Here is a 6,000-nt window from a genome sequence, read left to right as displayed (position 1 = left end):
ATGGTGGTAACAGCAACTTGTATTTACTCCTTTAACCCTCCTGATCTTGTGATATAGGCACTCTGATTGTCCACATTTTACAAATAAGAAAACTGAGGCCTGAAGCAATTCAGATACTTGCCCCTGGTAACAAAGCTAGAAAGCAAAGGAGGCTGTATTCTAATTTAGGCTAACTTCAAACCAGGAACTTTTAAACACTCTGAATAGTCTTACAGTGGGAGGTATGAGAAACCCATTTGTGGGGGAAACAGGAATAATAAGCTCATCTAGCCAACATGGACAGATTCAGAGGTCAGTTTAAGGAGGGAGAGATGGGCGAGGAAACTGATCATAGATGGTAGTAATCCTTTGTTAATTATGAGGGCTGGGGTAGTGTCAGATATGACTAAAGGGTGTGATGGAAGGCAAGATTTGGAGATGAAAAGAGAGAGAATGAAGGGTATTGGGCTAAAAGTAACATGGCTGTCTCTGCATTACCCTAGCAAATGCCTCATGGGCTAGAGATCCATGGTTCCTCCAAATTAAGAGACATAAGTTCTAACAATACCTCTTTTACTAAAGTAAAATGTAAAAACCTTCCATGTGAAGGAAAAAAAGTAATATCACGTGTACATGATCATAGATTCCATTAATACTTTTTGAAAATATATTTAAACCATATTATGGAAACATCAAGTTTTAGTTATAACCTTAAGGGTAAAATTGGTAATTTTCAGAAGAAAATCTGCAGTAATTACAAAATTCAAAATACATATATCATTTGTTCTGGCATTTCTACTACTAAAAATCTACTATTCAAAAATATTTGCACAAATTCACACACACAAAGGATGGCCACAGCAGCACTGCATATAGTAGGGGAAAAATGGAAACAACCTCCTCAAGGTCATTCAGTAGGTTAATAGTGAAATATATCCATACTATGGAATACTACATAACATTTAAAACAGTAAGAGACCTATTTGTACTAACATTGTATTAACATTGTACTAACATTGTAAGATAATCATGATACACTGAGAGAAAAAAGCAACCTGCAGAAAAATATTTTTTAAACTGTATATATTTTAAAATTACATATGCATGCATATGCACCTTTCTGTGCATATGTTTGTGAAAAATAATGTCTCAAAGAATATAACCCCTGCTGTCAACAGTGGTTGCCTTAGGGTAATGAGGGTGCTGTTAGAGACTAAGGGAACTGTTGGGAGTGAGGAGCCAATAGGGACTTGCCTTTTTATCTTCATATACCTCTATAATACTATAAATTTTTCCAAAATGTGCTTTTATTTTTTAAATTTTCTTTAAGTTTTTCCCTACTGCATTTTAAAGCAACTTTAATTATCTTCTATGAAAGGTACCTACTAATTATATTGACTACCAGCAGATTATACCTTTGTTTCACCAACTGTCAACATGAGAATGCTCTTCAATAGAAGGATATGCTAGTAATAATCAAATTATCTCCCTAGCATACTTGCAAAACCTGGTTGTTAATGCAAGCCCAATTACAATGAACACAACCATTCACCGGGAAATAAAAGTGAAGAGATGTGACGTCCATCAGATGACTCCAACTGTTACTCACTGGTAGATTTGGAACCTGTACGTGTACATGTCCTTAAAGAATAAATCTCCAAGTTCCTACTAAGAACAAAACAGAGTGAAAAATGACAGTGCTACATTTGGTTCAACAAATACGAGCACTTATGACATCTTAAGCATAGTGCTCTGTTTGGGAAGCTACCAAGATACACAGGTCATAGTTTCAGTCCTGATGAAGCTTAGAATCAAATGAAAATTTAGAGCTATGTAGTGAAGATGGGACTACTGAATAGATTTGCTGGTTTGCTTGCTAATATCTGGGAGAGCTTGAACAGACCAACATATTAGATGGCTGGAACACAGAGGCATTTGGAGGCTGAGTTAAGCAGGACAGGCAGGCATGAATGGAATTCACGGTCTTGCTTTTGTAAGAACCCTGCTCAAACAAAATGAAATGGAAGAACGACATACACATGCACACCCTTGCAGTATGGATCTTAGGTGCCACCTATGTCTTTGCAGATATACCATCGCCAAAGAGACAGAGTAAGAGTTGAAAGAGATCGTACATGTCATATGCCAACCCTTATCTGACATGTGAATAAGTCCCCTTCTGCATGTGGCTGACTGAGATGGTATCTCTGCGCACATTGGCAGGGAAGTGAGAGAGGAGTCTAGCCTACTTTTGGGATTGGCCCAGACCCTGGGAGTGAAAGGGTTACTGAAATGACACACACGCACACACGTGTACGTGCCCCCGCTCCCCCTTTTCCTCTATTCCAGGTCAGGCCCAGTGCCAGTTTCCCCTCAGTCTATCCCTCTTTGTTGCAGTCCTCCCAGTACAGGCTAGCCCACAGTGAAGTCAGGAAAAGAAAAAGCACGAGAGGAAATATGTGCCAGAAAGTCAGGAGAAGAAGAAGGCAAGCTGACCTCCAACTCTAATATTACCAATCCCTCAACTGGTTTCTGTTCTCTTCTTAACTATGAGTACTTGTAGTAGATACCCCAACAAGAGTTGAGTTCAGTTATCTTTTTTATTTTTATTATACATGTATACATCATATCATTAAAATTCTTCTAACACTATTAGAAAAGATTATGAGCATTTTAAGTAACAGAAAAAATGAGTCCCACTCAAGGTCACAAAGGTAATGTGTGGCAGAGACAACACTGGACTCTAGGCCTCCAAATTTCAACGTTCTGTCTGTATACCAGAATTTACCAATCTACAGTATGTCTCCTTTAAATGGAAGCATAAAGGACCAGAAAAGGCCAAGTTGAATTAACTAAGAGAGTGGGTTAGTACTCAGAAATCAATAAATCTCTACATAAGTACTTAGCAAAGACACCAGCTTCTTTTTTAAGAATACAGAAGCTAGAAAGTTTAATTAGGATATAAAACCAAGAACAAGCAATTTTGCTTAAAAAACACAACTACAACCAGCAATCTCCTTGGTGGGCCATTAGCATTAAGTATCTTTTAGCCATTTCTAGCATACGGTGGTTAATTTTATAATCTAATTAAAATTATGTGTGAAATTTTATGAAAGCACAGTGAAACATAAAAAGGTCTACTGACAAGTCTATATGCTGAGAACCTTCACTGAATCTGTGACCTTGGGTAAGTCACTAACCCATTCTCCTTTGTACCTTCATCTACAAACTACTGCAATTATAAATTTACAATATTTAGCTTGCAAGAGAATTATGAGGAACACAGTGTGCATGAAATAGACTTGAAAAACTTTTAATTCCTCAGGATAAAATTCTTTTTTTTTTTTTTTGGTCTTTTTTCGTGTCCGGCAATGGATCGCAACCCTCAGTGTCGCGCCCGTACCGGACCAGGACCAGCAACGGGATCGCAACCCTCGGTGTCGCGCCCGCACCTCGCTCAGCCAGTGAGCGGGAACCGGTCTGTATGTGGGATCCGAACCTTTGGCGGGAGCGCCACCGCGCTCCCAAGCAGCGCACTGTAGCAGTGCGCCACCAGGCCGGCCCCTAAAATTCTTTAAAAATAAAATATTTCAGGGCCGAGCCAGTGGCGCACTCAGCGCTCCCGCCGCCAGTTCGGATCCTATATAGGGATGGCCGGTGCGCTCACTGGCTGAGCGCGGTGCGAACGACACCAAGCCAAGGGTTGCGATCCCCTTACCTGTCACACACACACAAAAAAATTAAATTAAATAAGATAAAATAAAATATTTCAAAATATTAAAGAAAAGCAACTAACAAAACTTTAAGAAGCATTAGGATAAGTTCATAAGGAAAAGGGGATAAACCCACTGTTAACATATTTTGTATTTACTTATAAATTGTATTACGTATTTCTTCCAAAAAGGATTTGGATAAGCTAAACCCTATCTTTATGATACTAAAATAACCAAGCCTCGAACCTTTCTTAACCCTATTTATTTAGCAAGCTAAAAGTGATGCTTTTCCTTAGAGGAAAATTAAATCCTCCCAATGTTCTTGTTCAAGTATTTTTCTCAAAGGAAAAATACACTCATAAAATCATATTAAAAAGTACTGCTTTAAAAACATATTAAACAAAAAGAATGCTTTATGTACAAATACTTGGGAACAGGTGGGACCATGTAGTCAAATTTAACTGCAAAACATTTTTAATCCCACTCCCAACTAAGTCATTAATCTAACAGTTAAAATAAGACCCTCCAGGGAGCAGATTTCCCATTTCATCACTTAAGGTCATGGCCTGCTTCCTACCTCTCTTCTTTTTTACCACTTGTCACACTAGAACGGAAGGCAGGAAGCTCATGTAATTGGCCCATTTCCAGGCTAGGAGCAAATCTGATGATAAATTAAGTGGAGAGAAAGCTGGCGGGATAAACTGCTCAAGTTCACTGCTCTGGTTGAAGCTGTTCTCATACAGGAGTTATTTGAAAATCACATTGAGTCTAAAAAAGCTAACTTGCATTCTGTCCTTGATATTTCCTTAGCTATCATACCCTTCTAATTATAGAAACTCTTAAAGAAATACATCATGTGAACACATCCTCATACCCAACTTTAGTTTACATTGTTTCATTAGTCCTACTACTTCAACATAGAAATAGATTAAAAAATCTTTTAACAAACTCTGGGGGCTGCTATCCTTCAAAACAAGCACCACAAATGCAGAACAAGCAACTGATTATTGATGTGGACCTCTGGTTAAACTAAAACTAAGAGAACAAAGTGGCCCTAATGGATTATATTAACTTTTTAAAAAAGGAGTAAAAAAGAAAAAAGAATTCATAGAAGCTTGAAGAAATGGTATATCTTATTCTTCTGCCTCAATGAACAATTTAATAAAATGCCAAAGACAGGCTCCTGAGAAATCCCTGGGATGAGAGTTAGCTGGCCTGAATTTTCACAAGACAGCAAGATTTGAGACAGATGATATCATAGAGCAGAAGCCTACTTGAGAAGTCCTTGGATACATGTGCTTTTGGTAGGTTGAAGGTACTTCTTTGGCAGAGTTGTCTACACTCCTGTTATTTAACATTGGCAGACTCTACCACACAAAACGCTTTACACTCCTTATGATAGCTACTTTAATAAAGCTGACCCTGATATGGGGAGCACGAGATGATCCCCTGACATAAAAACCATGTTAAAAGTATCTCACAGCACCAGGAGACATGCAAAAGAATGTTCACAGCAGCTCTATTCAAAACAAGGCCCATCAACAGAGGAATGGACAAATAAATAGTGGTATTCTCATACCTGGGATACTCTCTAGAGCTATGCTATTCAACATGGTAGCCACTCACCACATGTGGCAACTGAGCACTTGCAGTGTGGCTACAGTGTGTGTGAGATGTGCTATAAGTGTGTACAGATACCAGACATCAGACTTAACATGAAAAAAAAGTAAAATATATCAATATTTTTGTTGAATCAATATTTATGAATATTGTGATATTTATTAATATTAATATGTTGAATCAATATCTGGATATATTGAGCTAAAGAAAACATACTGTTAAAATTAATTTTACTTATTTCTTTTTACTTTTTTAAAAGCGGCTATTAGAATATTTTAAATTATACATGTGGCTCACATTGTATCTCTATTGGAGAGTGCTGTTCCAGATCAATGAAAATGAATTAACTACAGGAACATGAAACAATATGAGTAAATCTTACAGACATAGATTGAGTGAAAGAAGTCAAATATATGAAAATTATACTGTATGATTCTATTTACATAAAGTTTAAAAACAGATAAAACTAAACCAGTGTTTAATGATGATGTCAGAAACAACAAAAAAACACAAACCTCCAAGGAAATGATTACTGTGAAAATCAGGCAGTGGTTACCAAGGGAAAGACAAAGGAGCTTATGACAGTGAGGGGGCAGTGGAGCCCTCTCAAGTGCTGAGAACCATCTATTTCTTGGCCTTTTTGGTGACTTGCTTTATTTGTTAATCTGCACATTCATATTTTATGCAC

General features: G+C 37.5%; 1 protein-coding gene across 1 annotated transcript in view; it reads right to left on the bottom strand.

The window, feature by feature from the left end:
• ZSWIM6 (zinc finger, SWIM-type containing 6) overlaps positions 1–6,000 on the bottom strand; it is a 192,881-nt gene that overhangs the window by 69,357 nt on the left and 117,524 nt on the right. The gene's annotated exons all lie outside the window — the stretch shown is intronic.

The sequence above is a fragment of the Galeopterus variegatus genome, unplaced genomic scaffold, assembly GCF_000696425.1.
Source record: "Galeopterus variegatus unplaced genomic scaffold, G_variegatus-3.0.2 Scaffold1296, whole genome shotgun sequence".
Taxonomy (NCBI): Eukaryota; Metazoa; Chordata; class Mammalia; order Dermoptera; family Cynocephalidae; genus Galeopterus; species Galeopterus variegatus.
This window is presented reverse-complemented; position numbering and strand designations above follow the sequence as displayed.